Raw genomic sequence first — 9,796 nt, 5'->3', positions numbered from 1 at the left:
CTGGAAACAGCCCCAATGTCCATCAAGTAGAATGATAAATTGTTTTTATTCATGTCATGGAATGTCATAGAGTATAAATGAATGAGCCACAGCTACATGCGTCCACATGGATGCACTTTAGAAATAGTGAAAGAACTAAAACAGAAGAAAACATACAGTGCAATGCAATTTATAAATATGTAATGACAGGCAAAACTGAACAATATATTGTTTATGGATAAATACATATGAGATAAAAAACAAATGAAAAGCAATAGAATTATTACCACAGGGGCTGGCTCCATGGCCGAGTGGTTAAGTTCGCGCGCTCTGCTGCAGGCGGCTCAGTGTTTCGTCGGTTCAAATCCTGGGCGGGGACATGGCATGGCTCGTCAGGCCGTGCTGAGGCGGCATCCCACATGCCACAACTAGAAGGATCCACAACTAAGAATATACGACTATGTACTGGGGGGCTTTGGGGAGAAAAAGGAAAAAAAAATCTTTAAGAATTATTACCATAAAATTAAGGATAGATGTTACTTCTGGTGGGCAAGGGAAAAGAGGTTTGGGAATGGTTGCTCAGCAGCCAATAAATAATGTCTTCCATAAGATCTAACTTAATTTGTTTTCTAAAAGGATGGTCAGTCATTTCAAAATATTTATCATTTTCTTCTTATAGCTGTTTCCTCTTATAGTTTTATTACATACTTTTGTCATATACTAAATTCCCTTTTATAACTGGGCCTATTTCTGGATCTTATTCTCTTCTATTGATTCTATTTGTCTATTTCTTCACCCATATCACACTATTTTAATTGATGTAGTTATATAGTGTGTTTTGTTATCAAATGCTGAAAGTTTTCCATTATTAGTTTTTTTACTTTTTAAAAAATTATTCTTACATATGGAAGATTATATTTCTGGTTCCACATACTATTCCAGAACCTTGCCACTTCCCCATCAAGAGGTGGAATCTATTTCCTGTCCCCTTGAACCTAGGAAGGACTTTGTGACTGTCTCAATGCTTACAATGTGGTGGAAGTGATGCTGTATGACTTCCAAGTCTAGGTTAGAGTGGATGATGCAGTTTCCTCTTTGTTCTCTCTTGTGACACTCACCCTTGGAACCCAGCCACCGTGGTGTGAGGAAGCCAAGCAGCCACATGGAAAGGCCATGTGTGGGTGTCCTGGCCATAGGCCCAGCTGAGGTCCCAGGTGACAGCATCAGTCCCCAGTCACATGAGTGAGTGAGCTGTCGGATGATTCTAGCCCCTAGCCTTTAAGCTGCCCTGACTGACACTGAGTGGAGCAGAGATAAGCTGTTCCCAAAGAGCTCTGTCCAAATTACAAATTTGTGAGCAAAAACAATGTTGCCGTTGATTTAAACTACCAAGTTTTGGGGTGGTTTGTTACATAGCAATAGATAACCAGAACACTATGCATTTGCATTTTTCCAGACTACTTTTAGAAACGGCTTGTCAAGTTTCATAAGAAATCTTCAGCCCTCTGAGATAACATGCTCTGGTAACTATCCTCCGACACGCGCTTCCATGTTCTTACAAACACAAGTCCACCTTAACAGAAGTTTTTGTTGAATTTCTTCTTAAAAATTGGGATTATACTATTCTGTTATACATATAAGTCTGCAATTTAGTTTTTTAACTTAACAAATGTTGTATATATTCCTCTTAGTCAGGTATTGTTTAGAGCAGAGCGTCTACTAGGCATCAAAACCAGTAAGCCAGGGAAGGGACTCCTAGTAGCATGCTAGAGAATGGGCAGGAGCAGATATTTAGAGAGTGGAGCCAGGCAATTGAACACTTGGAAGATGCAAGAAGGAGGATGGAAGATGGTCCTCACTCATCTCTGAGATGAGTGCATTTGCCTGAAGTTGCCTTTAAAGACTTACCCAGTTTTAGTGTGTGGGAGGGTTAATCACACTTAAAGGACCAACAATGGAGTGGACACCTCCCAACACTCTCTCGTGTCCTTTGTCATGGTGGATTGGGGCTACAGCTTTTCTGCGGATGTCCTTGAGCTCAGCAAACTCTCTAGAACCTTCCAGATGGCCTCATAGGCCAACTTGTGGAGCTGACCATGGTGCTGGCAGCAGATCCTAGATGATATACTACACTACACTTTCCACATGGCACACTCAGCTTTGCTATTTTGCTCCTAGCCTGGTGCTGGGGCATGGGGTGGAATCTTCACAAGCACAAAGACAGAGCTCTTGTCAGGCTGGGTACCGCAGGGATTGGGGAAGATTGGGTCACAGATTGCTGGTGGCTGGGTTGTTATGACAGGAGGACCTCTCTTGTTTTTGGAGTATCTGTTTCAGTGATGTAGGGCCAGACGTAGTGAGATGTGGCCATGATCAGGATGAAAGTGAAGAGGATTTTTAAAAAGTTTTTATTATGAAAATTTTTCCAACATACGAAAGGGAGAGAAATGTGTAATAAACCCCCACATGCACATACTCATCATCCTGGCTTAAGAATGATCAACGTCTGGTCAATCTTGCTTTATCTATATTTCCTCCACTGTCCAACTCACCCACTTGAGATAATTTTAATGCAGACGTTCATTATATCATTACATCTGTAAATAATTCAGTATTTGTGTAAATATTTCAGTATGTCTAAAAAATAAGGAGTTTTAAAAACATAGCCCCAATGCATTATCACACCCAAAAAATTAAAAATAATTTCTTAATATCATCAAACATCCAGTCAGTGTCCAAATTTCTCCAGTTTTCTCAAAAGGTGAATTTTTCTGTTGATATGTTCAAATCAGGATCAACAAAGTCCACATATAGCATTGCATTTTGTTTTGGTTGATGCATTTCTTAAATATTTCTACTCTATAGGCCCACTCTCTCTTTCTCTCTCTCTCTCTGTTTCTGAATTTATTTATTGAGGAAACGGTTCATTTGCTTTATAGAACTCCCCACATTCTGGATTTTTTGATTGCATCTTTATAGTGTTTTTAAACTTAAAAAATTATCTTATTGAAGTCATATTAGTTTATAACACTATGTGACTTCAGGTGTACATTGTTATATGTCAGTTTCTGTGTAGGCTGCATTGTGCTCACCACCAATAGTCTAGTTTTTATCTGTCACCGTACATATGTGCTCCCTTACCCCTTTTGCCCACCCCACCACCCCCTTCCTCTCTGGTAACCGCTAATCTGTTCTCTTTATCTGTGTGTTTATATATCTTCCACATATGGGTGAAATCATACAGTGTTTGTCTTTCTCTGTCTAGCTTATTTTGCTTAACATCATACCCTCAAGGTCCATCCATGTTGTTGCGAATGGGACGATTTTGTCTTTTTTATGGCTGAATAGTATTTCATTGTATGTATATACCACATCTTCTTTATCCATTCATCAGTTAATGGGCACTTGGGTTGCTTCCACGTCTTTGCTATTGTGAATAATCCTGCAATGAACGTAGGGGTGCATAGATCTCTTTGAATTCTTGATTTCATGTTCTTTGGATAAATACCTAGTTATGGGCTAGCTGGATCATACAGTATTTCAATTTTTAATTTTTTGAGAAATCTCCATACTGTTTTCCATAGTGGATACACCAGTTTGCATTCCCACCAGTAGTGTGTGAGGGTTCCCATTTCTCCACATCTTTTCCAACATTTGTTATTTTTTGTCTTAATTATAGCTATTCTAACATGTGTAAGGTGATAGCTCATTGTAGTTTTGATTTGCATTTCCCTAATAATTAGCAATGTCGAATAGCTTTTCTTGTGCCTCTTGGCCATCTGTATATCTTCTGTGGAAAAATGTCTGTTCATATCCTCTGCCTATTTTTTTGCAGCGAAGGATTCACCATGAGCTAACATCTATTGTCAATCTTCGCCTTTTTTTTCCTCCCCAAAGTCCCCCGGTACATGGTTGTATATCCTAGTTACACATCCTTCTAGTTCTTCTATGTGAGCTGCCACTGGAGCATAGCAACTGACAGACAGATGGTGAGATTCTGTGACCGGGAAACAAACCCGGGCCACCGAAGTCATGAGAGTGCCAAACTTTAACCACTAGGGCCATCAGGGCTGGCCCTCCTCTGCCCATTTTTCTATTGAGTTGTTTATTTTGTTGTTGTTGAGTTGTATGACTTCTCTACATATTTTGGAAGTTAACCCCTTGTTGGATATATGATTTGAAAATATTTTCTCCCAGTTGATGGGTTGTCTTTTTGTCTTGTTCATGGTTTCCTTTGCCTTGCAGAAGTTTTTTAGTCTGGCGTAGTCCGATTTGTTTGATATTTCTTTTGTTTCCCTGCCTTAGTAGACAAGGCATTCGAAAAGACGCTGCTAAGACCAGTGTCAAAGTGTGTACTGCCTATATTTTCTTCTAGGAGTTTTATGGATTCAGGCCTTACATTCAAAACTTTAATCCATTTTGAGTTAATTTTTGTCTAAGATGTAAGATAGTGGTCTACTTTCATTCTTTTGCATGTGGCTGTCCAGTTTTCCCAACACTATTTATTGGAAAGGAACTTTCCATTTATTGGAAAGGAAGTTTCCAATAAATAAGGAAAGGGACTTTCCTTTCACCATTATATGTTCTTGGCTGCTTTGTCGAAGATTAGCTGTCCATAGATGTGTGATTTTATTTCTAGGCTTTCAGTTCTGTTCCATTTATCTGTGTATCTGTTTTTGTTCCAGTACCATGCTGTTTTGATTACTATAGCTTTGTAGTATGTTTTGAAGTCAGGGATTGTGGTACCTCAAGCTTTGTTCTTTTTTCTCGGGATTACTTTGTCTATTCGAGGTCTTTTGTTGTTCCATATAAATTTTAGGGTTTTTTGTTCTATTTCCATGAAGAATGTCATTGGGATTCTGATTGGGATTTCATTGAATCTACAGATTACTTTGGGTAATATGGACATTTTAACTATGTTTATTCTTCCAATACATGAGCATGGAATATCTTTCCATTTGTTTATGTCATCTTCGATTTCTTTCAATAATGTCTTAGTTTTCAGTGTATAGGTCTTTCACCTCCTTGGTTAAGTTTATTACTAGACATTTTATTATTTTTGTTGCATTTGTGTTTTTGACTTCTCTTTCTGCTAGTTAGTTATTAGTGTATAGAAATGTAACTGATTTTTATAAGTTGATTTTGTACACTGCAACTTTGCTGTGGTTGTTAATTATTTTTAATAGTTTTCTGATGGATTCTATATATAGAATCATGTCGTCTACAGATAGCAAGAATTTTACTTCTTCCTTTCCAATTTGGATACCTTTTATTTCTTTTGCTTTTCTAATTGCTCTGGCCCAAACCTCTAGTACTATGTTGAATAGGAGTGGCGAGAGTGGGCACCCTTGTCTTGTTGCCTCAGAGAGATGGCTTTCAGTTTTTCACTAAGTATGGTGTAGGCTGTGGGTTGTCATACATGGCCTTTATCATGTTGAGGTACTTTCCTTCTATACCCATTTTATCGAGAGTTTTTGTCATAAATGGATGTTGGATCTTGTCACATGCTTTCTCTACATCTATTGAGATGATCATGTGATTCTTATTCCTAATTTTATTAATGTGGTGTACCACATTGATTGATTTGCAGATGTTGAACCATCCCTGTGTCCCTGGTATAAATCCCACTTCATCATGGTGTATGATACTTTTAATGTATTACTGTATTCGATTTGCCAATATTTTGTTGAGGATTTTTGCATCTATGTTCATCAGTGATATCAGCCTGTAATTTTCCTTCTTTGAGTTGTCCTTGTCAGGTTTTGGTATCAGGGTAATGTTGGCCTCACAGAATGAGTTAGGAAGCATTCCATCTTCTTCAATTTTTTGGAATAGTTTGAGAAGGATAGGTATTAACTCTTCTTTGAATGTTTGGTAAAATTCTTCAGAGAAGCCATCTTGTCCTGGACTTTTGTTTTTTGGGAACTTTTTGATTACCGTTTCAATCTCTTTACTTGTAATTGGTCTATTCAGATTCTCTATTTCTTCTTGATTCAGTTTTGGGAGGTTGTATGAGTCTAAGAATTTATTCATTTCTTCTAGGTTATCCAATTTGTTGCCATGTAGTTGTTCATAGTATTCTTATAATCCTTTGTATTTCTGTGGTATCCATTACAATTTCTCCTCTTTCACTTTTAATTTTACTTATTTGAGCCTTTTCTCTATTTTCCTTAGAGAATCTGGCTAAGGGTTTGTCCGTTTGTTTTATCTTCTCAAAGAACCAGCTCTTAGTTCCATTGATCCTTTCTATTGTTTTTTCAGTCTCTATTTCATTTATTGCTGCTGTAATTTTTATTCATTCCCTCCTCCTGCTGACTTTGGGCTTTGTTTGTTCTTCTTTTTCTAGTTCTGTTAGGTGTAGTTTAAGGTTACCTATTTGAGATTTTTCTTCTATTTTGATGTAGGTCTGTATTGCTATAAATTTCCCTCTTAGTTCCACTTTTACTGTATCCCATAAGAGTTGGTATGTTGTATTTTCATTTTCATTTGTCTCTGGGTATTTTTTGATTCTCCTTTGATCCGTTGGTTGTTCGGTAACATATTGTTTAGTCTCCACATATTTGTGACTTTCCCAGTCTTTTTCTTATAGTTGATTTCTAGTTTCATAGCTCTGTGGTCAGAAAAGATGCTTGATATGATTTCAATCTTCTTAAATTTATTGAGTCTTGCCTTGTTTCGCAATGTATTTTCTATCTTTGAGAATGTTCCATGTGCACTTGAGAAGAATGTGTATTCTGCTGGTTTTGGATGGAGTGTTCTATATATATATCTACTAAGTCTATCTGGTCTAGTATTTCATTTAATGTTGCTGTTTCCTTGTTGACTTTCTGTCTGGATGATCTATCTGTTGATGTAAGTGGAGTATTCAGATTCCCTGCTGTTATTGTGTTGCTGTCAATTTTTCCTTTTAGGTCTGTTAACAGTTGCTTTGTATTCTTTGGTACTCCTGTGTTAGGTGCATATATATTCAGAAGTGTTATGTCCTTTTGGTGGAATCTCCCTTTTATCATTATATACTGCCCCTCTTTGTCTCTCATTGCCTTTTTTATCTTGGAGTCTGCTTTGTCTGATATAAGAATGGCAACACTCACTTTCTTTTGCTTGCCATTTGCTTGGAGTATCATCTTCCATCCCTTCACTCTGAGCCTATGTTTGTCTTTAGAGCTGAGATGTGTTTTTGGGGGCAGTATGTTGTTGGGTCTTGTTTTTTAGTCCATCCAGCCACTCTGTCTTTTGATTGAAAAATTCAATCTACTTGCATGTAGAGTGATTATTGATATATGAGGGCTTAATACTGCCATTTTATCTCTTGTTTTCCAGTTGTTCTATATTCCCATTGTTTCTTTTCCCTTGTATTTCTGACTGCCATTTTGGTTTAGTGGTTTTCTGTGGTGTTTTTCTCTTTATTTATGATTTGTGGCTCTGCTCTGGTTTTTTGTTTAGTGGTTGTCATGAGGTTTGTATAAAGATCTCATAGATGAGAGTCCGTTTTCTGATAGCTTCTTATCTCCATTAGCCTAAGCAGTTTCCATCCCTTTCTTCCTCCCCTTCTGAGTTCTTTTTGTCACAAATTGTTGTTTTTTGTGTTGCAATTGTGACTAAATTGAAGTGTTTATAGGTTTTTTTCATACTTTCCTTCCCTTTATCTTTTATATTATAATTAAGTTTTTGCTAACCTATTCTGATATGGAGCTGCAATTTTCTGATTCTTACTGTCTATTTATCTCCTTTCTCAAGGTTTTGTAAACCTTTGCTTTTTTAGCTTCAGATGGGTGAGCTCCTTTCAACATTTCTTGTAAGGCCAGCCTAATGGCAATGAACTCCCTCAGCTTTTGTTTATCTGGGAAAACTTTTATTTCTCCATCATATCTGAAGGATAGTTTTGCTGGATAGAGTTTTCTCGGTTGAAAGTTTTTGTCTTTCAGTATTTTGAATATATCATTCCATTCTCTCCTAGTCTGTAAGGTTTCTGCTGAGAAATCCACTGCAAGCCAGATAGGGCTTCCTTTTTAGGTTATCTTATTCTGCCTGCGGCCCTTAATATTTTTTCTTTGTCATTGACTTTTGCCAGTTTTAATATTGTATGCCTTGGAGAACGTCGTTTTGTGTTGATGTAATTAGTTCTATTGGCTTCATGTACTTGTAAGTCCAGTTTTTTCCACAGGTTTGGGAAGTTCTTAGTTATTATTTCTTTGAATAAGCTCTCTGCTCTGTTCTCCCTCCCTTCTCCCTCTGGAATACCTATTATCTTTATGTTGCTTTTCCTAATTCAGTTGGATATTTCTCAAAGAATTTTGTTATTTAAAAAAAAATCTTAGTTCTCTCTCGTCCTCCACCTGAAGTTTCTATATTTCTATCCTCTAAATCACTAATTCTGTCCTCCATAACATCAGCTCTATTTTTTTTATGGTTTCCAGATTATTTTTTATCTCATTAATTGTGTTCTTCATAACCAGAATTTCTGTTTTGTTTTTTTTAAAGATTGGCCCTGAGCTAACATCTGTTGCCAATCTTTTTTTTTTTTTTTTGGATGATTAGCCCTGAGCTAACATCCACCCCCAATCTTCCTCGTTTTGCTGAGGAAGATTGGCCCTGAGCTAACAACATCCATGCCCATCTTCATCTACTTTTTTTTTTATATGTGGGATGCTTGCCACAGCATGGCTTGACAGGCATAGGTCCACACCTGGGATCCAAACTGGCGAACCCTGGGCCACTGCAGCCAAGTGCAAGCTTAACTGCTATGCCACCAGGCTGGCCCCTCAATCTTTTTGTTTCCTTCTTCTTCTCCCCAAAGCCTCCCAGTACATAGTTGTATATTCTAGTTGTGTGTCCTTCTAGTTCTGCTATGTGGAACACCACCTAAGCATGGCTTGATGAGTGGCAGTAGGTCTGTGCCCAGGATGTGAACTGACAAAACCCTGGGTTGCTGAAGCAGAGCACACAAACTTAACCACTTGGCCATGGGGCCAGCCTGCTCTGTTTGGTTTTTTTTTGAGCTTCAGTCTCTTTGGTGAAGTATTCCTGCTGCTTATTAATTTTATTCCTAGCTCATTGAACTGTCTTTCTGAGTTTTCTTGTAATTGGTTGAGTTTCTTTATGACAACTATTTTGAATTCTCTATCATTCAGATTGTAAATTTCTGTGACTTGAGGATTAGTTTCCAGAGATTTGTCATTTTCCTTCTGCTCTGAACTGTTACTGTAGTTCTTCATGGTGTTTGATGAAGTGATCCTTTACCAGCACACCTGTGGTAGTATCAGGTTGCAGATTCCACCTGTCACCACTGGGGTGAGGCAGGAGCTGTGTTTTCTGATCCTGCCCCATCTTCTGGAATTTGTACCAGTAGGGCTGCTCTGCATTTGCACACTGGCCACAGCTGCTTGGTGGGTTATATATGCACACACAGGCAGGGCCTCTGTGCTCAGCAGGGGACTGGCTGAGCTGCTGTTTTAGGTGAGAGGGGAGGGGCATTTTCTTTTGCACAATGGCTGGCTTTGCACTCGCAGGCAGTTCAGCTGAGCTGCTTCACTTTGTGGGCCAGGCTCCTCTGCAGGAGCTGAGCTGCCAACATTCAGTGGGAAACATTCCCACAGGCAGGGCTACTGTGGCATGGTGGGTGCTCCCATGGGCCAGACTACCACTCTGAAAGTGTTCATGTGCAGGCTAGGCTGCCCCCACCTCCTCTTACAGTCGCACCCGCCGCTGTGTGAGGGCCCGGAACCTGGATTGCTGCCATTGGAGATGGGAAGGGGTGCCCTCACCTAGTTCCACAGCTTCCTGGTGATCCAGTCCACCCACCTTTGGATGTATGGCT

This window comes from Equus caballus, chromosome 5 (genome assembly GCF_041296265.1).
Source record: "Equus caballus isolate H_3958 breed thoroughbred chromosome 5, TB-T2T, whole genome shotgun sequence".
Lineage (NCBI taxonomy): Eukaryota > Metazoa > Chordata > Mammalia > Perissodactyla > Equidae > Equus > Equus caballus.
The sequence above is the reverse complement of the archived record's forward strand: the minus strand, read 5'-3'. Positions refer to the sequence as shown.